Below are 27,031 nucleotides of genomic sequence, written 5' to 3' on the forward strand. Positions count from 1 at the left end.
CTTCCAGTTCAAATGATTTTTCTTAAAAAGCCTTTTTTCAAATGAAAAGTCTATGTGGTTTGGCTCTTGTTCCTCTCAGTGGGAATAAACTGCATCTGAATATTGAGAAAATCTTAATTCATGTGAGACAATGGTTCTTGCTTACATTGTGAACATAAGGTCACACCTTCAACACTCTAAGGGCATGAAGGCAAGACAGCTCAGTAGATAAGATGTCAGAGTTTTGTGCTGAGGATCCCAGATTAGTTTTGCTGTGTTGGCTACCATTCTGTGCAATAGCTGAGATGCCAGTCTTCATATAATTCAGGGTCTCTGGCAGTCTGGGCAGGTTGTGATGATGCCTATAAAAGTATGGAAATAGAGTGAAAGGGTACAGCGAGTGTGAGTCTGTTTCTGTGCTGCCGTCAGACATCCTTCTGCAGGGGCATAACCTAATTCTGGCTGCAGACATGCACAGCTCTGGCCAGCGGTGTTTATAAATAGGAGTGTGATCTACTAAAAAGTTTCTAAATTCAATTATTGCTTTTTATTTCCTGTGCCATTGCAACAATAATGATTTTATTTTTCTTTTGCATGCTATCATTCAGCACAAGCTTTCTTTGTACAGGTTTTCTTTAGGTCCTTTTTCTCTTCCCTCCTACCCTCACATTTTGTGTTTCTATTCTGCATTTGTAGATTCATTTGTGTCTGATAACTTAAAACAGATCATCTTCTTTTTCACCCGGTCTAATATTGAAACTAAATCAAGAAGAAAGAAGGATGAACTGATATGGTGAGGAAAGGGAAGGATAGTTTCCTGCTGTGCAGAAAAAGTAATGTCTGCCAGCAGTAGTACTAATAGCTACAGAAAGGGCAAACATCTCACAAGTTAGTCTTTTGTTCATGCTTGTAATATCCCATTGTTTTCCTTAGGCTTCATGTTGCTATCTCCCAGCTGGGGGCTGAGAACCCCCCTCTCTTCTTCAGTACCCATGTTTTGCAGTCTCCCAGGGTAGTGCCAAGAGGCTGAATATGGTTTAGGGGCTGAGAACACTCTGTATGTGTATATGAGTGTGTGTTTGTGTGGCAAACCCACCCCAAAGCCCAGCTGGAAGCAGTTCTTAACAGCCTCAATATACAAATGCCAGCTGTAGTGCCTTCACAACCTCAGGTGTTGGAGATACCAGCTCCAGATGCCCAGCACTGCTTTCAAGATGCTGATGGGAGCCCTGTGTCACTTTCAACCTGTGGACATAATAGGCAGAAGCTCTGAGATCTTGGACAGATAGTGCAGAGAGGACTTAGCAGGGCCGAAGGCACTGTCCTCCTGCAGGGACCATCCCCATTCCCTGCCGACCTTCTGCTGGAGCTTGGGTGGCTGGTCTTGCTGTGCATCATGGAGGAAAGAGCAGAACAAATGACAGGCATAAACTTTCCCTGTAGGTCTAGCAGAATGAGCAAAAATTTTTCTTCACTACTCTGTTTGCACAATGTGTCCACTGAGCAAGTGCCTCCCAGGAATCAAGGAGGTGGAAATTGATCTCTCCTGCAACATCCTACGTCCATCCACACAGCTGCCAAAAGTCATAGGACAACTTGTGCTGCGGCTGAGAGTTCATATGCAGGAAGGACCTGTAAATGCTACCAGTTTGACGCACAGACTATACAACTCACCACAGAACAATGTGAGAACATTAAAGCTTTTTCCATCAACAGTTTTGAAATTCAAATTGAAAAATTTTCTATATCAGTGTTCTCATTTCACATACTTTCTGAGAAATGGTGCTCATTTAATCCAAATATGCAATATGAATGCATTTATACTAACATAGAGCTGTTCATTCAAACCAACTTCATTTTGCACAGATTGCCACAATTGATTTTTTGTGATTTACTAGTGCCCCAAACTCCCAAAATCAATGGAACCATTGTGAAAAATCTACAGATAGCCAGAAACTATTTGCCTAGCCCTGGCAATTCAACTTTCATCATCACCAGCTATTTCCCTGCAGAGCATTTTGATGGAAGTGTTCACTTTCTCCCACTGTTTTAAGCTTTTCTGGCATTTCATGTAGGGTAACTATTTGCTGAGGGGGCAGGTGGTTAGAGCTTTATATATGTGCTTCTGGAGTGATAAAATGAGAGTTCATCTCCTCCACACCTATTCACAATGCTTGGTAACGTAGTGTGGTATTAAGAAAGGGAAATGAGGGCACACTTGACACCATTTTGCTGCTTGCTCTGTAAAGTGAAGCCTGAAGAAAATTGACTCTGTAGACTCTAAGGAAAGGAATTGATGCGCAATGTGTATACATTTTTACTGGTTCCAACTTTTTTCCCCTAGTTATTGTTATTGTAACTAAAAGGCTTGTTTACTTGATGAATCTTCTATTCAACTTAGGAACAGGGAGATGGGAAGAAAAGACACCTCAGCAGCAAAGGAGTCAGCTAATGATGGGGCAACAGAAGGGATGTGTGCTATTGTTGCTGCCATCAGTGGTCCTGTGTGACCAAGCAAACCCCAAAGGAAAAAATGCTGGTCAAAGTTTCCAAGTTAATTTTCAAGTACATATTTTGCTTTTTTTTTTTTTTTTTTTTTTTCCCTGAGAGACAAGATGGGAACTTTGACTTTTCAGCTCAGCCATGACATACAAGGCTCAATACTCAGTGTTTTTTGGAGCAGATTCAGATGTTTGGTGCATCACTGAGATGCTCCTAGGATCACCATAGGAAATCAGGTGCTGGTGCTCATGCTGAATGCAGATGTCCAGCAACTCATGGGACAATCTAACCCTGTTTTGCTAGTACAAAGTGTTTCTATCCTCAGGTAGTGTGAGACAAAACAAAAACCTACAATTTAAAGGCCTTGATTTAATAAATTTCTTTCACATACCTTCTTCCTTCAGATTACATGCAAACAATGTACTAAACAACACAATGGTTTGGTATTAAATGGAAGACATCCTTCCCATCCTGCTGCATGTTATAAGCACAGGATCCCAGGAATGTGCTCTGATCAACACACCTACACAGATCACTTCCAACTTTGGGGTCAGATTTAGCAGCAAAATGAGAAACAAAACTGTCACATAAAGGGAAAGATAAAGTAAGATGCAAACAGTTTATGCACTCTAACACTGCATCTGTGAGGCTCATGTAGTTTCTTTTGTTAAAATGACCCAGTCAGTAATTTGCAGCCTAAAAAATGCTTTTTATATATATGGAACATAATAATAGTATGACAGGCTTCATTCCTATGCACTCTCAAACTCATCTGATATACTAGAACTGATTTTAAATGGAGGCTTTTAATTTTCTGTAGGCAGTTGTGCACTCAGACCTACTCAAGATCTTTTCCACCTATATATCCTCACTCTCCTGGGGTTCAGTCTTCAGTCTTCTCATGGAAAATGAACTATATTTACCTACAGTCTATGTCTGTTTATGCACTGGTTCCTGAGGTTTGCTGAAATGAGTTGCACTGGGGATTTGTAAAAGGCAGTATGCACTAGCAAATAAATTCCTGGAGTCAAACACCTTGAATAGGATTTTTCCTTCTAGATCTTCCTCACATATGGCAGCTGACTTACCACAAGCAGGAGCTTCCAGTAGTAATCACCCATCTCAACCATGCGACAATGGGCACAATGTAAACCTCTCTATTTGGGATTTTTATGTGATAACAGAGGAGGCTGTCTGCATCACAGTGCACCTCACAACTGTCCTCTCTGAAAGACTAAGGGACAGTTACGGTCTCTACATGATTCTCTGTTTTAAGGAAGAAAATGTAATGAGCTTTAAGCTTCTCCAAAAATCGAATGCATCAGCAACAAAAAACTAACAAGGTGATGAGCTGGATGGCCTACCAGGACAAAGAAACCAATAAAATGCAAAGCTACAGTAGGTCATTTTGAATAGCTCTAGCCTCACTAATTAAAAGCTCAAACCCCTCAGAAATGTCATGACGCTACATATCAACATATTCCTTTCTATTCCTTTATCCTGGATTATTTTCCAAATGGGACATCCTTGTTATAGCTCACTCTGAGGATGTTGGTAATGTAATAGACATCCTAGAGCTAATCTCTGTATACTTCTGCTTATAACTCTTTACAGAGTAAAAGCTATCATTTTCTGCTCACCAACTAACTGGTATTTGAAAACTTGCCAGAAAAGAAAGTGCACAAATAATTACAGATATCATCACACAAAATAAAAACTGACCCCAGTATGAATGGCAGGTAAGCAGGTCCCAAATTATTTATACATTTTAACAACCATACATGCCAGAAATCTAATAAACTGGCAGCTGCCAGAAAATTGCATCTTAGAAATTGAATACAGAAAAGCTGTTTGCAGATAGTAAAAAGGAAAACAGCAGTCCTAGACTATACTAAATCCTGGGAAATAACAAAGTTTAATACTATTCCTCTTGGCTATGTGTTCTCTGGGTCTTGCTGGTCTTGTGTCAGGATCCAACTCTCTTTTTCAAAGGACTGCAATCTCTAAGTGATCAGTTTGATGGATCCAGCTTGCTGCTGTTATCTATATTCCCTTCCCAGCCTTTCCAGCCCTCCATAGAGAAAGTCAGCCCTTGAATGTTGTCTGACATGGTTAATGCCTTCCTTCTCAACCCACTTCCCTAGCATACCTGTAATATTCCTGATATTTCATATATTCCATGATGTGTCTTACCTTAATCACATTTCCTGACTTGCTTCTTCATGCTCCAAATGGTTTAATGTCTTGCTATCGAGGTTGTCGCTAGAAGAGTTTTCTGGTAAGGGGGGGAAAAAACTCTAAACATTCCAGTGCCTTTGAATCCAGTCCTCTGGATTTCACAAAACTGGCCCACCTCTGGATTTTAGTCTCTTTTATAAAATTGCTTTTATCTGAAATACTTTTACCTTCTTTAAGAAAGAGTCTTACCCTGTGATTGTATAGTACCACCATCCACAATTTCACACTTCACTCCAGTGAACAGCAGTGTTTTTTTCTCTGTCCATACACCCATCTTAAGAGATGCATGTTATAAACAGTGAGTATTTTGGCACATTTAAATTAGATTTTGGGAATATTTAGAAAGAAATAAGCTGATTTATATGGAAAAGGAAAAGATGAGGCCAGTGGTGCAGGCTGAATCATTAAGCTGTGTAGGCTTATTTTATTTATCTAAACCACAAAATATAAAAAATGAGCATAACGTAATGTTAGCTAAGAAGTCAGGAAGAATAAAAACTGCTACCAGTAGAGAGGATGTTGTTCAAGACAAATTTTCAAGCAACAAGGCTGATGGACAAATGTATAAATGCCCAATTCTGTCAAGTTACTTGAACCAAGGAGAAATAATCCTGAAATAATTACACAAGATTTACATATAGGAAAAGCAGAAAAGAGAAGCTAAGAGGAAAAGGCTAGAACTGAAGCAGGACATTGTTCTAAAATCCATAAAGGTTGTGTGTGTAGCACCACTGGATTCAGACAGATGAAAACATCAAATCAGCCTGAGGACACCCAGATTATCTTGACAGAGCTAAACTGTGTGCCTGGCCAGGAGCTGATACAGAAATGATAACAGCCAGTGGGTAGGTACTGATTTAAAGAAAAGCAGTAGCAATTTGTTTGGAGAGCAGATGAGGTGCAGAAATGATATTTGACATCAGTTCAGTGTTTTGATCTCACTTGTCTTTTTTTTAGCATCTCCTGCAACATGTCGTACTTGCAGAAAGAAATTCAATAAGCACTACCAGTATTAGTGGGTATTTGTCCCTCCCTTATGAGAAAACAGACTCTAGTTTAATGGCAGCCCATGCTTTATGATAAAAGTCTGAAAAAGGGCATCAGCCATTTTCAGTTACTTACTAACATTACTAACATTATGCAGACTTTTTATGGTGTTTTGCCCAGTTTTTTTCAAACGCCTCTTTGAGCATTTAAATGAGCTTCCAGTATTTCTACAGAAATTTCTACTTCCACAGACTAATTACATGAAAATATTTATTAATAACTTGTGTTTTCAGTTCCTTTCTTAAAAATTTCTAAAAAATCCCAAGCAAACAAGGATGACTTCATTATAAAAAAGACTCACTTCAAATACAGCTCACATAAGTCTGTACAATTTTCTTGTTTTCTCAGTGAGACTGATCTTTCACATACAGACATATTGGCATTAAATTTGATTTACCATGTTTGAAAATAATTCAGTAGTGGATTTACAGGAGTTGGTATTGGTATGTATCTTTTTTTTTTTGTTGCTCCACTCTGACACAAATGTGATTTCCTGCCATGTTTAACAAGATTAGGTGATCTTTGTTCAGTTTCTCTCTTTCCATTCTTTCTGTGCAATTTAGAAGTTGTAATTTGAAAGAAAAAGAGGTAACAATGGTAGCGTATTTGTGCCTATTTTCCAGCAGCAGTAAGAGGGAGAAGACAAACACAGTGATAATAAGCTCATAAGGGTGGCATCACCATGGTAAATTGTCAGAGTGACTCCTCAGTAGGGCACAGAACTAAATTTAGAAGACTACACTGCTGATGAGTCATTGATCACTGCACAAGAAGCATGGTCTTCTGTTGTGATACATACATCTACTGTTTTGCATGCATGGCAATGCAGGTTGGCAGGGATTAAATTATACAGTTGTACAAGTTATGTCTTAAATTGTCACAGGTGAGACAGAGCAAACAACAATGCATGGTGGATCTGGATATTGGGGTTTAAGAACCCCCTGAGATTTAAGCTTTTGCTCTGCTTGATTACCTCACACATTCATCCTCTCCCTCCCCACTAGCACTGTGTTCCCCAGGTCTCAGTGTCCCTCTGCACAGAGAGGTGGCTGCTGGCCAGGGAAGGACAGGCAGAAAGCCCAGTCAGATAATGCTGTGCCACTGCTCACAGGTACCAGTCTCAGATGTGAGAGATCTCTGGTCCAGAGCATCTGCTCATCCCCCAGCACTTGTCACCTGGCAGTGATCTGATCTCCAGGATCTTCTGTAACTTCCAGGATCTTTTCTCCAGTCGTGATCTTCACCGCCTTCTTTTGCAGCCCCCAGATTTCCCCATCTAAATAGTCAATGTGCAGAAGGAAATGCATGATCAGATCCTAATTGGTGGTTCTGTCTTACATCTTGTTATTAACTGGAGGAATCAGGACATGCCACAGTTATTTAGTCCCAGTGTTGTCAAAATTTAGTCAGTCCATGCCATTTGCAGCTAGCAGGCTGCATACTCACAGCTCGTGCTTGCTTATGAGTTCAAAAGTTCACTTTCAGATAATCACCCACTCACTCACAGACATACAATTATCTTCTGCCTGTCAATGTTCAGTCTAAATTATCTTCACCTACAATAGTTATTAAAAAAAAAAAAAAGCAGCTAAATCTTGATGGAAAAATGATTGGTTTTTTTTTTTTTTGTTTTTTTTTTTTTTTTTTTTTTTTTTTTTTTGTTTTTGTTTTTGTTTTTTTTTCTGTTTTGTTTTGTTTTGTTTTTTTCTCAAAATAAAGCATCTCAGTGACTCTGGTGCTTCTATGGCAGTGACAGCTATTAGGATTGCTGCCTTAGTGGGATACCAGGTACAAAGGCATGCACTAAAGTCAGCTTGTTATGGTTGCAGTGAAATGACTCTGAACTAGAAAACAGGCTTTTTTTTTTTTCTCCTATCACACTACACACTGTCCTGAAACAAATTTCAAATTTTTGTGTTTAGGTTTAGATAAAATCAATAGTAATTTCAGGTAACATTTAGAAGTTGTTCTTTCTTCTGAAATTTGTCATATTAGAGCACAGGTTAGAATTTTCTAACAGATTTCCAGGGGCCGTGGCTATCTTATATGACTTTTGGAAAAGGACCTTTGTAGTACATTGGCTCTCTGGAAAGGCCAGAAGAACTGCGCTCATGCCCAAGTGGGGAAGAACTGGAAAGAGCCATGCTTTTTATATAATTTTTTTTTTTTTTTCTTTCTGATAGCCTTCCTGTGGGAGACCCAGAGGAAAAAGAAAGAAAGAGCCAGTGTCACTTCTGAAAATGCACAGTGTGCACAGTGGCAGGGTAGATATCAGTAGGGAGACCACTGCCTAAGGTACACATCAAATGCCTGAAGAAAGTTTACATATATCTCATACACTGCCAGCAAAGAGTTCAAAAGTGGCCAGTATATCTATTCCATTGTATTTTAGCTTTGGGTGTTAAAAATACTATGAAAATAAAAGTTTTACGACAGATATTTTTTCAAAAACTTCTGCATATAGTCACTATTTCAGTACTGGCTATATAAAATGATAGAATGAAATTTAAAGAACTAGATTATGCTCTTAGCTCTGCAAACATAAATCTGGAATAGCTCTGCAGAGGTTTGAGGAATTATTTCTGATTTACTGTAGGATAGCTGTGAGACAAATTGGCCTAAGGAGTATAGCTGTCTAATATTTTCTTCTGTATACTGCTTTATTACTTTGCACACAAGCAAAGTAGACAACCTTCTGTTATAGGGTGATTCAGTAGCTCCCCGAGACACTGTGATGCCATTATAACCACACAGCCAGCCAGATGCATCAAGCTGACAGCTAAACAGACTCTTCTTTCAATTCCTTGGTGTCAGTTGCCACCCAGTGATTTACATCTGGAAATGAACATAAAGAAAAATACTATGTGACAGCCCACCATTTGGATGATGTCTTCATTGATCTAAAACTACTATGGGTTGAAGCCGAAATTAAAAATTTGTCAAGAGAGTAGTCTCTGTGTCCAAAATGTCTATTATTCTAACAGAACTGACTTTAATTTGTTATTACCTTGAAAAAAGAGGAAAATAAAAACAGCTTGTCAGCCACATCACAGATGCCAGGGAGACATGCAGATAAACATTTCAAAAACAAAAGGTCCAACCACAGTGGAGGTTCAGTAGAATTTACTGCAGAGTCTTGCTGCAAAGACCTTGAGAACTGAAACCGTGATTCTGAGCAAAGGAGACAACTCCCTCTCTCTTAGTACTGTTGAAATTCATGTTGTTTACAGACTGGCACGGGGAGAGGAAGGATCAGGAAGAAAAACAAGACTTTGAAGTTCCTTTGTGCTACTGTTGTAAAGATTTACAGGGCTCAAATCCTCTAAGAAAATAATTTGGCTTAGAAAAGTTGGGTAATAAAGATTGTAGGGGTGGTAAGTTTCAGCTTCTTCAGAAGGGATGAAAGTTGGCCCAGGAATTTGGGATAGGAGACAGTGGTGTAGTTAAGGGAAGAGTCCAGGTGAAGCAAGGGTGGAAGGGTAAGGAAAACAAAGCTGACACACAAGCTGGACAGATCTTGCACTGATTTACAATGATAAAAAGACTCTTTTAGCAAGGTGTATGTTTTCAAGTTCTGGCCTCTGCTTGTATAACCTAAATTCAATTCCCCTCTGACTTCTTTTGAGATGTAACTGCAACTAAACTTGTTTCCATAGTGTTCTACTTCCATATGCTGTGTATAGTTTATTACTGAGGTTTATAACATTTAATTTGTAAAATTACAGGTTGATTAGCATTGATATCAGCATTGCTAATGCAGTAGTGAAAATCAAAACAGCCTCACTGGTATATGAGGCATGACTTGTTTGGCCGATGAGTCTCACTCAGGCAAACTCAATGAAGCAAAAAAAAATTTCCAATTAATGAGCGAGCACTCTGGACAAGATCTGTGCATCCTCTTTCACAAAGTCTTGTTTGACACCCTCAATTTACCTGCACTTCAGAACACATAGTTGGGAAATGCTGCTTGCTGCTTGCTCTCAAAAGCCTGATGTAAAAGTCCTCTCACTACACACAATTTAGCATACATGGAAATTTTCACTAAAACAGAGAAAAAGGGTTGATCTGGGAAGGGATGCGGCAATGTACAGAAGCAGGTCAAGTTGTAATACTGCCTATAAATCTTATATTTGAAAAAATGGAAGCACTCAAGCACTGTGTAATTGTAAGTTCATGTGAGAAAACCAAAGGTTCAAAGGAAAAGGAAGAGTTGCTTGCCCCAAAACCATGGAATGTTGCTGCTTTGGCAACATCCCTGGATGAATGAGTCAAAGTTTGCAGGGAGAGAAAATGTTTTTGGAAGTGGGAAACCAGACAGTCTTTCAGATGTGTAATCCCTTATTTATATATGACATGGAAACAGAAAACTTTAAACACAGGCTGAGAACAACTACCCTGAGCAAAACTATTAACTTTTGTAGAATAATGCGATAAAGTAGTTGTAGCCAATGTGAGGAAAAAAAGTTGTTAATTTATTACTCGTCAAAAATGGTGGTATGTGAGAAATGGAATGTGAGAAAAATAGATTTGGTTTCTACAAAAGCCATGATTTCTAATATTTAGTAATTTTAGTTCCCAAGACCATCTTTTGGAGGCACTTTGTAAGCAGGAGAGATGTCTCCCTTGGTGTTGAGAGCACGGAAGTTGGTACCCAAGGACCCATATGGTGAGAAATGTTTTCCTTCTGGTTAACTGGGTATTTTGATCTTTGTCTGTTGTCTGTGTGTGTTCTTTTTGGTGTGCAGTGGTGCCTTAACTTCAGCTATATGGTTCACATGTGGGCATCTGGTGCACTGGATCTTCCTGCAAATAGAGGAGCTGGAGATTTTCATGGTCCTATTACAGGAGCATAATTTCTAAGATGTGGTAGTATAGTGGCAGGTTCTATGCTGGTTTATCCATGCTGGTCATAAGGAGAAGCATGTTCTAATGTTGATTTTAGGCAGGTGGGACAGATGTCTGAAGATTTTTTCCTATAAAAATTCATGAACAACATTATCCATTTCTAGCAGGCCTACCTTCCTCACACCCTTCTGTTGCAAGGGCTGGATGAGTAATTCCCACATCACTTTTCTTTCTTTCTTTTCCTTGAAAGAGTCAGAGTGGAACCAAAAATTGATTAGAGCCATGTACAGTTGCCTTTTAGATAAATCACTCCAAAAGACTCCACTTCTTTGAAGCTCTGCTTCCCTAAGTTGCTTGTACCACAACTGTTCTGTTCTATGCAGGTGAGCTGTTGAGATAGAGAGCAGAAGCTGTACCTCATGCTCATGTTTTCAAAATGGCACTGAATTACAATTCTGCTGAAAAACTTAACATTGCATTATTCTAACAAATAAAATACAATTTGCTCCCCCAGGAATAAGCTAAGTGAAAATAAGATAATGCAGCACAAGAAAACATTCAAGAAGCATACAGCTGAGTACTGTTTAAAATTCAGGGTCATGTTGTGCCTTCAGGTATATCAGATCACAACACTTGTGGATGACATAATACAAATATATATGTTTATCTCAGGCCATAAATTTGCCTTCAATTTGGACATACTTATTTTTCCTGGAGCCTGACTGTCTACCCCTTTGAAGTCCTATGTAAATTCCAGATCTGCCCTGCTATTATTTGCCAGTACTGTAGTGCATGAAACTGGGGAAAGAATTTGTTTAGTTGAAGATTTTTTCTTTTCAGGAAAACCATCCAGAGGTCTAAGGCAACCACTGGGTCAGTTTTTGCATATCTGTTTGGAAGCATGAAACAGAAGAAAGAATGATTGGAGGGGTCCCTTGTCTAACAGTCAGGGGCTATAACTAACTTATAAGGATATTAGGTAAATTTTCAAAGATCTTAGGCAAATTACAGATTTTATTTTTGCAAATAAAAATTCCCATTTTTATAACTGACTTCTGAGTCTGAATGTCAGACTGAATGTATACTGAAATAATTTCAGTGTTTCTCTTTGTATCTGAGTGTACATTTGGAACTAACCTAAAGCTACAAAAGGTAGTATCTGGAGCAGCACCAGAGACTGCCTATGTTACCTTCTTTCAAACCCCTTTCCCAACCTATGCTTGTCAAATAATGATGTTGTTGAATCAGCGTGGTGAAAGAATTGCATGAAAGTCAGAAGAAAAATGGAGGATTCCTTTATAGAAGTCGTGGACATTCATAAACATCAGGAATAGACAGAGGATATGTGGGAATCAATTCAGCAGAAGTTTCATTTTCATCTGCTTGTAGGTGTTTTTGGACCGTAGGAGGAATATGTAATAATGGTTTTATAATCACAAGAAATTTGGCTGTAGGATGATGTACTGATAGAGCAATTTGTTTCTGGTTTTACTCAGATTATTCATTAGTGTAAGCAATATGTTTGCATGAACAGTGAAAATAGAAAGCTTATTTTTCCCATTTTTAGTCAAGGATAACTAAATGTATACAATGTGCAACGTCAGAAATAGCTTCACAGTGTGCATCGTGCTTAAAATAGTTACTATTCCTGTCTCACTTGCACAATTTCATTAGCACATTTATGTACAGGGTTTAATTGGCAGAAGACTAGCAGTTCTTATAGGAGCCATTTTGATAGGACATTTAATTTTTAAAAATTATTTGAAGAGATATAGTATTGGAAAGATTAATTTATACTAAAAATTTACATGTGATGCAATGATTGTTTTATCATTCTTTAGCCATTTTAGCTTAAAGGTGTACTTGCTAAAATACAAAAAAAAAAACCAAAAAAAACCCCCAAAAATGCAAAACCTAATCTGAGTTTTATAGAACTCAGAAAGAAGAAATTATTATAGTTTGGCCTTCTCCACAATGAGAAATCAAAACAGAGACATAGCTGATCTTGAGTAATTTTATTAAATCAAAAAACAGAATGTGATTTTTGAAGGTAATAAATGATAAGACACACAATGCAAGTAGACTTCTGCCAGCTGTAACTGAGGAGGACACATCCTAATCTTGTAGAGGCTGTATTCAATGTTGGAACAAAAAGCCCTGCCAAAATGCACAGCAAGTCTGTGGGACCAGCTCTGGAAAATTTTGAATGAACTGTCATTAACCAGTTAATGCCTGACTTCCAATTTTTTGCCCAGCAATGTAAAAGATAAAAATGTGCTGCAAGACATGTTCCAAGGGTCAAAGATCAAGAGAAGCTGAAGCTGGCTCATTTCTAAGGAGGCAGCATGACAAGGGTCAGAAAGGTATAACATAGGGAAGGGATGAACACTGATGAAATTACCAGTGGTTCGACAAAATGTCAGACGCACAGAGAGATGGTGCTTTGATATTCAGAAAGATATGTTATTTAGGGCTGTGCTATTTGAAAAACTAAACAAAAACCTGTCTTACATTTCCTCAAGGGCTAAAATTCCAGTGGTTAACAAATTCCATTCAAAGTTCTTTTTCTTTCTTGTCAGCCTGGACATTTGTAAGGAAACTCAGAAAGGGCAGAGAACGATGTGGATTCCTGGGGGTTGCGTGGAAGTGAGGAATGACTTGGTTAGCAGAAAGGCTGTTTCCAGAGTGTTGGTCTGCAGGAAAGCATAAGTAGATATAGGGTGTGTCAGTGTTTTCTAGAGATACAGGTTTTGGAACTGACAAGGGATGGGAAATCATATTAAACACTCTCTGCATGCCCTGAATCAATTACCTTTTTGGATATATTGTAATCTCTTTGAGATCTGGCCCAGAAAGGGTTAGTCTGGAGCATCATCCTTTCAGTGGGAATTTTATGCTCCTTCCAACATGAGTGAGTCACCATTGCCTGGCTAACAGGCAATGACATTTGTTGATAAGAATGTCACACAGTGCATGTAGAATGAGAGGTGTTGCAAATGAAATTATGTCAAGCAGAGATCTCACCAGAATCACAGAGTCTTAGAAGGTAGGTGAACATACAAGGGTCTTCTGTAGCTGAAAGAGAGGTACAGACAAACATAGGACTTGTCTTACTCAGCTGACTAAATATCTGGGTCACCCTCTGAAGATGCCTCTACTGACTCCATAAAGATCCCAGGGAGATTCCTAAATTAGGTGCCTGAGCTGCCTAAATGTCTGTGTGATCAACTGAACCATCGCTATGATTTCAGCTTAACTTTGCAATGTGTTTCTAGTACAGGGTTTTTGTTTAGCTTCATACATATGATAATAACCTTCTAAATAAAACTTTAGAAACATTTTTTGAAGATTCACCTTGTCATTGCATCCTCTGCTCAGTTGAGAAAATTTGGAGATAGCTTTCTTTAGGCTTTTTTTTTAACTTAGGGAAATGGTATTAGCTTTTGAGAACATCAAAATATCTCTGTCATCCTCTATCAATCACAGTAATTTTCTTAATGAAGAGATTGGTTTTGTTGTTATGGCAGCTGGGCACAGGCTGAGAATAATTCAGAGGCATTTCAGAGATTTCTGACTAGCTGCATGATGTGACACTGTTTTTAGATGACTTTTTATTTTCTCCTGGTCTTCCCATCTTCTTCTGGTGTTTGGAAATTATTTTTTTATTTTTGTAACTCACTGGACATTAATCTCATTGCACTTCTTCAACGCACAATCCAGGAGTGTTATGGCTCTGCAGAAAAATATAAATGATACAATCCACCCACGAGCATTTCTTTATGCAAAGTATCTCCTTCCTTACCTCATGACTTGGTGGCTAGTAAAAAATTGTAATATTTATTTATGACAAATTGAAAAAGACTCAACTACAAAAAGGTAGAAAGGTCAATACAAAGCACATTATGATGTCTCATTTTAATAAGAGTCCCATCCTTAACTAAAATTGTTGAAATTCTGATCAAAGTTTACTCATTTTCTTGCTTCAGTTGGCAGTTGTAACTATATTTAATTTTTTTTCCACAGTCAAAATGCTCAAATGTAGTAATTATTTGGGGGTATAGGCTTTTTATATCTTGTAGGTTCCTCAACATTATGAAAAGATTCAGCCTCTAAAACTTATGACAGCGCACATTTTTTTTCCAAAAAGTGTGGTATGATTATATAGTCATAGTATTTAATGTTCTTTTGTTCCTACCTCAGCTAGAGTAATTATTTTTAATATGAAGTGATATGGTGACAATATTACTTAACATAGTAATTCAGCTTTCTTTAGGCCTGGAAGAATATGATCCTTTGTTTGTTATAAACAATTACATTTCAAATTCATAATATTCAGTTTCAAGTAAGAGTAATTTACAGAATGGTATAATGTAGAAGCATGAGTAATCATGCCTATCTTTCATGTGAACACTTGAAGTGACACTGATTGCAGTGGCATTCTGTATCCCATCTTCCCTAAATAAAATGAAATGAGCTACATTTCACTGTGATTCATAGGGGTTTGGGGACTTGGATGCCTATCTCAAACTCACACACCTTGCCAAGGTTGTCATCATGGTGCTTAATAGGGGAATTCAATACTTTGGTGAACTAAATCTCTCTTACATGCTTGTCTCTTTCTATTGACAGTAAATAAAGCATTGAACAGCTACATTCCTAAGTGGGAATCTCAGCTGTCCACCTGAATTTGGATTGACTTAAACATGCAGATAATGTATCTTTTTCCTTTAAGAGAGGTCTAAGAAAGCAAACAAACTGCAGCCTTTCCTTTCTGTTTTGCAGCTGTACAAAGTAAAACTTCTAAGTTAAATGCTGCACTGGCGATATAGAGTATTTCAAGTAAAAAGCCGAAGGCTTATCAGAGGAAATATTAACAGTATGGGAAGTATGCAAAATAGCTTCAAAAAAAACTTATACTAAAATGGAGGCTACTTGTCTTCCACTTCTGAGTTTGTAGATCAAAAAAATGAAAGGACACTTTTTAAGTGCAATCTGTCTTCCATAGCTTAATTCAGGAACGATATATTTAAAACCATTAGCAGATTGGACTCTATTATAGAATAGTAGAATAGTAGAATAGTAAAGGCCTTCTAGGCCATTTTTTTCTTGAAGCTGCAAGAAAGTTGGATCTTCATAAAGCCTAGATGGCAGTCTAGATTCATAAGATGGTTTTGACAAGGATTTTCAGCAGGATTGGCAAAGATGGGAATTTCCCTAATTTTCTGTTTGATTAAGATTTTCCGTATCACATTTACTGCAATTGCTCCCAACTCTTTTGACGTTCTTTCCTTGTTCTTTTCCAGAAAATTATTTTCTAGATCCCTTGAAAGAACTGTACATAACACAATCTCACCAACTGCCTTCTTTAAATATATTCATTTTGTGGTATCCTTTATGTGACAGAGCAGCCCCCAATACTGGGGACAGGCAGGGATTTAATGCTCAAGTTTCTCCTTGGCCCTTTAACTACATAGGGTGAATGCACTCCATGAGTTTAACCCCAGAGTGTGAGTTCCTCTGCAGGTACATCACTGCTTTCAGTGAAGTCAATAGGACACTTACATGCAGCAAGGCTTACAGCCATCATTCTGATATCTTGTAAGTCAGCATAAATCAGATTGAATTCTGGGTTCCTATTGTCTGGTGATCATTACCAGGGTAACAAGAAAAGGGGAAAAGAAAAAAAAAAAATCCCTGAAAGAAGAATTATTAGAAATCTGCCCTCTGTAATGCTATTCAAAGGGTTCAGTTATTTGAGAAAAGTTTCCTGGATAAAAATAGATTCCTCATTGATAGTTAGATCATTGAGACTCCATAAAAGGAGACACTATTGAAAAAGTTCCTGCAAACTGGCTTTGTTTGGCATCTGACTGGAGCCCTGAAGCTACCAGCAGCTTCCTGCCTGCCACTCCTGGAAATCCCTTAGATAGTACAAGCAATAAACACTACCCCAGTGGGAAACTGCAGAGTAATGTTTTACACTGATTACATGCTAACAGCAGGGAGAAGCTTGATGTGGACTTTCAGAAGTCAAATATATGAGCTGAATACCCTTTTCTTATAATAAATAACTTATCAAATCTAGGACACTACACTATTCTCTCAGATAAAGAGGGCTTAAAATTACATTCACACTCCCCTTAAGCCAGTGACAGTGATGTGGCTCTGAAAAGCATTAAATTATTCCTGATTCTCCAGTAAGTCAAACTATATTCTTTAAAGTTAACTGAAAAAAAAAGAGCAATGGGATTTGTATTTAAAATTTCATATGTTTGCAAGGTAGTACAACTGATTGATTTTTTTTTCTTCTTGTTGAATGAAGTAATTGCCATACATGTATTTTAGAATATATTTTTAAAAATTATTTTAAAGAACCCCAAGCGCATGGAAACAAAATAAACACAGGTGAATTTAACACATTTGACAAGGGAAAAAAGTGAATTGAATTCTGATTGAAAAGTGTGGTTTGGTGACTGACTAAATCTTCCTATAACTGTGGGTATTGTCATAAGAGTTGATGTCCTTGGTCCACAGGGAATAGAAAGTTTCACAGAGTGTTTGTAATGTTATGTTATATTTATATGAATGAAAAGCTCAAGATTTGGTAACTAATAATACTTAGTATTTTTAAGAATCAATGTGCATAAACTTTATATTGAGGCTAGTGACTTAATATTTATATGTGGGTTTCAATTTTGCTGATATCATTCATTACCTTATATTGCATTTAGTAACAGCAATGGTGTCTCAGCTACATTTCTGTGTGGAAATCTTCTAGCCAACCTTTCTGTGAGTTTGGCAGGTTTTGGGATTTTTTTCTAAGTTTCTGGTGTGCTTTTCATTGGTGCTCTTTTATAGCTTTCTCTCTGCTTCGGACACTGCGTGCCTTTCCATTGCTTTTCCATTTAATAGTTCTAGCTCCAATTCTTCTGCCAAGTCTGTTAGAAGGAAAAGGGCTGGATTTAATTTTCCTGATGAAGGAATCATCTTGAGCCCTGGCAAAACCTTCCAAAACTAAGCTATGGGGGAAGCTGCAGTGTTCCCACTGATACAGGAACTACATTTGATGGATGTTTTAGGACAGGCTGCCCTTAGGAGCTATTCTTACACACAAGCATCAAGTACAAGAGACTGAGAAAATATTTGAAAAGAAAGAATAAGCTGTTGAAAACCACTACAACAATGCTTCATAAGATCTGATGAGTACTCTCTTCAGTCCTCATTTAGTGCTGCATTGCTAACAAAATTATGTGTGAAGTCAGCTGCTCCTCTCCTCCACTTCATATCACTGTGGGCTGCTGAAACACAGCAATTCAGCGGCTCCATCATCTGGTTGCATAAAGATTTGGTGAAGCCACTTAAAGTGGGTCTACTTCTGATGCCAAGAGCAGAGGGTATCAGCTGAACCAGCTCAGGCATTTTCAAGCACCTCTGAGCATGGCTGTTCCACAATGTTCATGGATTCCAGGGGTTTTTTTAGGCAAACTTAAGGAGAGAGTCTGTGGGAACCTTATGATGTTCAACAAGCCCAAAGTGCAAGGTGCAGCACTTGAGCTGGGGCTTCCCCAGAAAGGAGTACAGATTAGGAGAAGTCATTAAGATTAGCCTTGCTGAGAAGGAATCCCCATGGATGAAAAGCAGGAGACAGGAGAGAGGGGGGCTCAATGGGGCTGGGCAGGAGGGAGCTGGAGGCAGAGGGAGTGGGGGCAGGAGTGCCAAGGACCTGGGAACAGGTAGGAAAGGGGGTGAGGGAGTTGGGTGGCACTGTGTCCTGCCTGGGCTGGACACCCTCTGGCCCAGGAGCTGGAATTTCTACCCCGGCCCTTGTCCAGCTGAGCCTCCACCACATACTCTGGCACTCACCCCTGCCCAGTCTGCGCTACCACAGCCCTGCCTGCTCTGCCATGCTCCGGTGATCGTCCCATTGTGACCTGTCCCTCTGTTGTCACTGAGGATGGAATCCCAACAAAGACCTCCTCACCTCTCTCCTTCCTTCTACATTTACTTCTTCTTACTATTCCCTTTTTTGTCTCCACTTTTGTCTACTCTGTTCTCCCATTTCCTTTCTTCCCCCTTTTTCAAGGCCTGGTTGCCAGAGTCTCTCGGGAGGCAGTCCTGAAGGGTAAAGCAGTCCAGGAAGGCTGGGCGTTCTTCAGGAAGGAAATCAGTTTCTGGGTAAAAAACGCCTGCAGGGCCAGGCTTGGAGAGTGGTGGTGAATGGAGTTACATTCAGCTGGCACCGTGTCACCAGTGGTGTTCTTCCAGTCTTGTTTACTCCCCCTCCAGCAAGATCAGGGAGAGAACTGGAAGGGTAAAGTGAGAAAAATTTTGGACAGGGATAAAGACAGTTTAATAGGGAAAGCAAAAGCTGTGCAAACAAGCAAAGCAAAACAAGGAATTCATTCACTCCTTTCCACAGACAGGCAGGTGTTCAGCCATCTCCAGGAGAGCAGGTTCCCATCACATGTAATGGTTACTTGAGAAGACAAACACCATCACTCCAAATTTTCTCCCCCTTCCTCCTTCCCCCCACTTGATATTCTGAGCATGGTGTCATATGGTCTGGAATATCCCTTGGATCTGATTGTGTCCTGGCTGTGTCTCCTCCCATGCACCCCCAATTCCCTCACCAGTGTGGCAGTACAAAAAGCAGAAAAGGCCTTGGCTCTGTGTAAGTCCTGCTCAGCAATAACAGAAGAATCTCTATAACATCAACCCTGTTGTTTTGTTCAGCACAAATCCTAAACACGGACCCATATAAGCCACTGTGAAGACAATTGATGCCATCCCAACCAAAAATAGCACAAGGTGCAACTAAAATGTCTTCTTTAGGATACCACAGAGAGGTTTTTTTAGGTTAGAAATAGCAGTCCTTGTGAATCCTGCAGTTCGTGACTCTCTGGCTTGTTTTCTTCAGACCTTTTCTATGATATTCCACACTGCAGAATGTAAAAAAAGATTGATGAGAAATTGACTGAATGGCACAACAGTGAACCATTACTGTTAAATCAAGGTTTTCCCTATCTCAAACAAATATTTAAATAGGAAACAATCTGTGAAAATTGTTACTAATCTTCTTTTCTGTCAACACAGAGTGCTGAAGCAGACCTTGCATTGGGACCATTACTTGCTATGAAGGTAGAGAAACTGGGGCAAGAGTCTCATGTGGGGTGACTGGAAGTGAAACTGCTGCTTAGAAGGTAAATGACCTCACTAAGGACCTTAAAACAAATGGAAAAAGAGGCTCAGTTCTAGTAGCAATGATAAAGGAGGAAAATGAAATATCCATTAATCTTAAAATAAACAAAGAACAAGAATTATTATTTTAGAATGAAAATGGCTTTGCCACTTACCTTTCTGTACAACAAATGCCAAGACTTCTCATTATTCTGTTTCTTTTAGAGCCAAGGGCAGCAGAATGAACATGTTCTTTTCAGTACAATTTCCAGGGGATAATTGAAATATAATTGCATTTTTTTGAGGTGTATAGATTTAAACTTTATTTTGTTTTTAGATACTTTCACTTTCTAAGAAAAGGAAGAAGTAGTAAAGTAGTAAAGTAGTAAAGTCACTCAGGTTTATCCTTTTCAATTACTTTTACAGACTTCAATGGAAAAAGTCTTTATACTCTTTCCCCCTGATATATAGTAATAATGAAAAAAAAATCACTCTTTTTTTTTTTTTTTTTAAATTCTCATCTTTTAGGAACAACCGAGACAGTGTCAGTTCTGATTATGAGTAATTATGGAGCTGGCAGAGACATTAAAGGATAATTCAACAATGGCCTAAGCAAAATATAGGCTGAGAAATTCCTTTCCATTTGTGTTAGCTGCATTTTGTCATCATTGGAGAAGATACAAAAATAGTAGAGGAGAAGTCATTCCTACTTTCCAAACTAGCCCCTGCATAAGGATGTTGACTGTCTAAAATATTGGGTGCCTATGTAGTCAAGGAAGCACTTGAACAAATCAGTCAATAGACATTGGCACAGACAGACAGGATGGCTAACTTGTTCCCTGGAAGTGTCAACTGCCCATGAGCCCCTGGGCAGGGTGGGCCAAGGCACTCTGTCCAGCCAAGGTGATAGAGATTATGTAGAGTGAAATCCACCCTTAGTCGCTCAGTACAACTAGGTTTTTCAAACTGCAGAAGGAGTCTCCTTGTTTTATTTATTGTTTCATATTGGATAAGTTAAATGAATGTCAAGGACTTGTTTTTTAATTCAAATATTTCTTCATTTGCTGACATCTGTTATCATCTCTAGTCAGTTATTATTAAAAAAAATAGAAAACAAGACCTTCAATTTTCCTTATTTGACAAAGGGCAGAACATTTCTAATGAATCAATCTTCATCATCCACTTTATTTAGCATCACACTGGCACAGGACACTGACATTTTCTCTTTCAAAGACTGAAGCTCCTCATCACCTGTGTAAAAGGAAGAATAAGTTATTTTTCCTTTTCATCTTTGATAGTTTAAATTAGACTGTGTTTCTGGCTCCCTCACAGACAAGGTTCTTTTAAGGCAGCAGATAAGGGCCAGTGTTTGAAGAACATTAATTATAGGTTCAGATGATAAAAACTGGCTGGAGTAGGCTAATTTTTATAAAAGACCTTATCCTGTCATGTTCTTGGGAAAAGAAAAAGAAGAAACAAGATAAAAACCAAAAAGCCTCAGCACCCCGGACTGAAATAATCACATGAAATGCATACAGAAAACTACCCTCTCACCTTTGCTCAAAGCTCATTTTATTGGCAAATTTGAAATGACAAAAATTACTCAACTCTTGCTTAGATGAACATCTAATTTTTTTTCCTAAGTATAATAATCATCAAGTCCAACTTTCTGACCACTTCAGGGCTGACCAAAAATCAAAGCATGTTACTAAGGACATTGTCATATGCCTCTTAAACACTGATAGGTTTAGGACTTTCAGAGTAAGAGTTTGTTTCCTGTGCATACTGTAATAGACTAGAATAAAAGTAAACACAACTGCAAGTAAAGAAAACTTTTCTTGGGCTTTTATCTTTAATTTCCAATTTTTGGTCAAACAGCTCATTCTGGATAATTTCTTTCCTAATGCAATGCTGTATAACATTGTCCATGGATTCTTGCCTACAGATGTTGCCTCTATATAATAGAGTGTCAGATATGATAAACTTCAAGGTTCTTCTTTCACTTGAGAAGAACACTGTAAGCCACTCAATTTCCCCTGTGTTTCTCTGCTGAGCACCATTTTAGTGTAATCCTGTCTAAAACATGCATGAAATATAGTACAGATAAACAGAGATTTGGGACCAAACAATATAAATTATTAAAAGCACTTAAAATCTCTGCATGAATCCAATCTAAAAAGCATCATTTAAGTAAAGAATCAATCCATAACATTTCTCAGAAAAAATAAACTGTAGAGGAATTGTTGCAATTACTCTCTCCTGATATATAAAGAACTGGTGAATTCCAGCAAGGTTAGAAAGTGAGACATTTAAAACTGTTTTTTTTTCCCATATCAATACAAGAAATTAATTTTCTATGCTTCCCTCTTGATGTATATGGGTTAGTGCATTTTAGAAAAGGACAAAATAGACACAGAGATATTAAAAAATGAAATTTCAGAGTCAAAAGCCTGGATTGTGTGCCCTTAGTACACAGAGTCAACACTGGGTATCAATTAAAAAATTAGCTGGGGGAAAGCTGCTGTATAACTGGCAGTTTAGGGGATTCAGGAGTAGAGTAGAAATTGTAATACTTTGCTGCCATTCTGGCCCAGAATAGAAATTTTAATGCATAAGGTGAAATGCTGTAGCCCAAAGGGAGATCAAGTCATCAGAGGTATACCTGAATTGATGGTGCTTCATTCAGAGAGGCAAGCCTTACTTTTGCAGAGATTTTTCAACCTAGATCTTCCACATCCTGATCTTTTTGTAGGGGCCCAGAGTCTCTTTTGAAAGGCTTGTCAAACTCAGCAGGTTTTCCTCTGTTTCACACTGGTATGAGCAAAATGCAAACAGACCAAGGACTGTCATCAGATGTGTTTTTTACACAAATGACCCAGGCAGATTTCAGGGGCAGGTCAGGTTCTCACAGCTCCTCATTGCTTTTGGCTGTAGGAGCCTACCTGACAGATGAGTTACCAAAGCAGAGTACCAAAGCACCTGAGCCCTGGGACCCAGTGAAATTTCCAGACATACTTCACAAGGTCTAATAGTCTCACTCCAAATGTAGCAAACTAAAAAAGGAGGAAAAAATAAAACCTCTATCCCCCAAAATAAAACCATAACCCACCCTTAATTAATAATTATAATAAGACATCCTATACTGGTATAGCTTATTCCTAGAAAACACTGTAATTTACTGCATAAATGCAGTTTATTAAAATCCACACAGCATTATTTGTGGGTATTCACAAATATATGGGATGAAAATACTGACTTAGAACAGCTGTATATTATACAGTGGATAGGTATACTGTTTTGATTACACTTCTTTTCTATCTAGTTTAAGGGAGATATCAGGGACTTGGGAACAACCACACAATAAGTTGTAGTGGTCATGCAAAGAGTATAAGGATCCAGATATGTTTGAGTTATAATTCATGACCAATTAAAGTGGTTAGTGAATTTCCCTTAAAGGAAATGCTTTCATTCTGGATGAAAAGAGAATTTGGAGAAACCTGAATGACTATGGTAGAAACAGGTTTTGATGGTATTCTTATTGTTGTCCTATGGGTTTCTTTTGTTTTCAGAGAAAGTGTTTGGAGATAGAGGTGTGGATGTTGAATTTATACTGATTAGTGTTTTGGGAATTTATCAGATTTTATTTTTCCTTTTTTTTTTCCCCTTGACATTTAGAAGAAGCTAGGCCAGTGCAAGTCTTGGTTTTGATGTGGTGAATTTCATAGATTCTTCAGTGCTTCCCTCTTCTCCTTGAGAAATCTGTGTGTTTTCCAGAGAAAGGGAAAGGTTTACTTTTTGCTTCCTTCATTCATACATAGTGGTGTTTGTGAAAGGAGACTTAGTTAATGAGAGCTGCAATGTGAAAATGTTCTCTGCAATGTCGGACTTGGGCATTTGTTTCTATTCACTGAGAAAAAAAAAAGGAAAAAAAAGAGACTATAATGAAGAAAACAAGTACTATCAAAATGGAGGTGTTTCCAGACATTTCCAAAATTAAAGTATTGTTATTTGTTCAACATGGGCAATGATCACACTGAAAAAGACTAAGCTTCTCCTTGCTCAGATTAGTCTAAAATTACTATGAACATACCTAAAGTAAGCTTTCATCCTCACCCAAGGATATTATATGCAATTATGTTATTTGACTGAATTATGGACTCTAAATCTGTGGGGTTTATTCACAAAAAGTACTTTAATGGGTATAAAAAGAGATGGAACTTGTAAGGTTATTATGAAGCTATTTTAGAAAATATGAATTAGTGGATTTTGCTCATGCCAAGATTTTATTTTACTGACTCACTTCTATATTGCCATAGAATACAGTGACAATTCAAAAAGTAGGAAAAATTAAAATGGTTTGGTCGAATTAGGCAGAAGTCATTGAAAATATGTAATTCATAGTTCAGAATAGTGAAATGAATAATGTTTCAAAAAATTTGCATGTATCCTTTCACATGCATGTTTCATATAAAGATTACATTTCTTGTTAAAAAACTATGTTCAGTATCTCTTGCCCACGCATTCATGCAAGTAGAAAGCGTTGAAATTGGTCCCATCCTTTGTTTTTACATTTTTAACTTTTACTGGTATTAAATTTTGCCATTCTGAGCATATTCTTTTCAAACTGCAACATTGATGCATAACTTTTTTATAGTTCATACCAGATCTTGGCTACAGATGCTGTAATTTGATGTACTCTAAGCACTTGATATTTGATATACTCTAAACACTACGAACACTTGTGTTTCCATAGTTCTTTCAGTAATTCTGTGTATTAAAAATACTCAGGCAAAAAAAAAAGAATTTCCATCTAAAAATTGTTTTGAAAATTATATTGGTCATTGGACAGACATCCTGTGCACATTTATTTAATTTAATAATGTTCTGTGAGTCTGTAATCTTCATGAATCTTTAGAATAAATCAAGCTTTTCCTGTCCTTTAAGAACCTCCTAGTAAAGGTGACCAAATGCTATTTAATTTTGAATTTTGTTTCCAAAAATTCTGGCTAGTTTTTCTCCCATCTGGAAATGTGAACAGTACATCAGTAAGAATTTAGCAAACATATGTTACTCATATGAACGCATTGTTCATATTATAAGATTTTACAATTGAGAAACACAGTTTTCAAAATGTTTGCCAAACTTTGTTTCCATTACAACTTAGGGGTAGATGTGACAATATTGACACAAGTTTGAATGCTGTGTCTGTGGTGGGCTGACCCCAGCTGTCAACTCAGACCCCATTCAGTCACTCTCAATCCTTCCCAAGCAGGCTGAGGGAGGATAAAAGTGAGAAAAAAACTCTTGGGTTGAGATAAACACTCTAGTAAGCAAAGGGGAGGGATGGAGGGAGGAAGAAAAGAAAAGAAGTCATGCTAAAAACCATCCACAACCAACATCAAAGCAATGCCCTGACAGTCCCCAGGCAATGGTTATTCCCTCTCCATTTTATTGCTGAGCATGTTATGGAATTCAGGAAGCATCCCTCTGGTCAGTTGGGGTCAGCTCTCTTGACTGACCAAATCTCCTTGACTCTGTCAATCTTTGCCCACCTCAGCCTCCTCTCTGGGGCAGCACAGTGAGAAACTGGGATGGCCTTGACACTAAATAGCTAAAACACAGATGTGCTGTAAGCACTTTCTTGGTCACCAGTCAAAAACCATACAGCTGTGAAGAAAATTAACTCCATCCGAACTATACTTAGTGCAGTGTGGATGTAGAGAAGACATTTCAGCCATTTGCATGATTGCAGACCCAATTTTTAAACAAAATTAATGATTATTTATTTTATTAATAGTTTCTAATTCTTTGTTTGCAACAGCCTGAGCATGTATCTGGCTTAATTAATATGCTATCTTTTAGAATGTTTGCTGCTCTCTCATTCATTCTAACAGGAGTCAGAACATACCTGACCATCATCAGTGTCCTTTACAAAAAACAGAGGCCAAGAGAGCTGTCATTCAAAAAATAAATGGAAGGAGAAGTCAAGGACCATCTCTTGAATAATTTGATCTCCTCCTCTACTTGAAAGAAGGAAGCAGTGACACCAAGTATAACGCCTGTCAAATTGTCCAAAGAGCAGAAGATGGATCAAATTCCTCTTTTCCCATGAAAACAGAATTATTTTGAAGCCTCAAATGCAAAGCCCAGGACTATGCACCCCAAAAAGCCCCACTATGCAAACAGGGTAGCAGAGTGTGTAAGGTGCTCACCTGAAGAGGAAAGTTTGGTTCTACATAACTCAGTGTTAGCAGTCTGCTAATTGAAAAATAGAACGAATATTATTTATTGGCTTAATAATTTTGTCATATTTTCATTTTTTTTATTTCAACTTATGTTTTTACTGTCTTTCTGACCCTTCAGTTTTCTTCTAGTCTTTATAGGAATCTAAAATCACTCATTTGTGACTCTGTTCTTTGGATTCAAGATCTTATATGAAATGCATAGCATGAAATTGAATTAGAAGATTAACTGATTGTAATAAAAGATTTGCAATTACGGGATCTGACCTTTGTAAAAGAGCCTATAACATTTTGAATTAATTCCTACTGGAACTTGAGCACATCTTTTAGATAAACATGAAGGCAGTCTCAATTTTAAAAACAGTCAGTGACAAAGATTTTAACATAGCTTTTCCTCTCAGGTAAAAAATTCGCATTTTACTTCTAATAACTCTGTCAGTTTTGAGTTTAATAATGACATTGTGATACTCTATACCTGTCAATCTCTGCATTTTTCTTTATTATGGTCAGTAGAACAATGTATTTGTAAGAAGTCTATTTTGTAATGCAAATAGACAATATCCTCTACAGGAAGAGCAGCTTCTACTGAATTCCAGCTTTTGCTCTGATTCTCTCCTTGTGCTTCTCAAAATGTCACTAGCTCACAACTTATAACATCAGTTACTTCAGGACTGGAACTTTCCATGCATAGGGCTGAGCTCCATTGCACACACCGTCCTCGCCAAGCCCATCGTGGAGAATTGCTGTAAGCAGACAGGAGGAACTATTTCCTGCTGGCAGATTAATACCACCCTCCCCAAGGAAGCAGGCTAAGCCATGGAGCTTTGACATAGGAGTTCCATAGACTGGGCACAAGTAAACTGGTTACTGGGTATATCTCTTCCATGTTTGAGCTTAAAAACTAACACCTGGAAAACTGTAATGTGAATTGGATCTCAGTCTTTCACTGCAGAAGAGCAATGTTTGTTTCCAAAACAGATTCATATGTTATATTTTGGTAG

General features: G+C 38.0%; 2 long non-coding RNA genes across 2 annotated transcripts; one reads left to right on the forward strand and one right to left on the reverse strand.

Annotated features, from left to right (window-relative positions):
- Positions 1-12,685: 12,685 nt before the first annotated feature.
- LOC128804346 (uncharacterized) lies at positions 12,686-18,515 on the reverse strand. The gene is made up of 3 exons (XR_008436030.1): positions 18,475-18,515; positions 17,327-17,549; positions 12,686-13,686 (listed from the first exon to the last, which is right to left on the reverse strand). It is a non-coding gene; the product is annotated as an uncharacterized LOC128804346 (long non-coding RNA).
- Positions 18,516-18,592: 77 nt separating this feature from the next.
- LOC128804345 (uncharacterized) lies at positions 18,593-26,082 on the forward strand. The gene is made up of 3 exons (XR_008436029.1): positions 18,593-18,786; positions 19,705-19,811; positions 25,683-26,082. It is a non-coding gene; the product is annotated as an uncharacterized LOC128804345 (long non-coding RNA).
- The last annotated feature ends 949 nt before the right edge of the window (positions 26,083-27,031 follow it).

Source organism: Vidua macroura, chromosome 2, assembly GCF_024509145.1.
Source record: "Vidua macroura isolate BioBank_ID:100142 chromosome 2, ASM2450914v1, whole genome shotgun sequence".
In the NCBI taxonomy this organism is placed as follows: domain Eukaryota; kingdom Metazoa; phylum Chordata; class Aves; order Passeriformes; family Viduidae; genus Vidua; species Vidua macroura.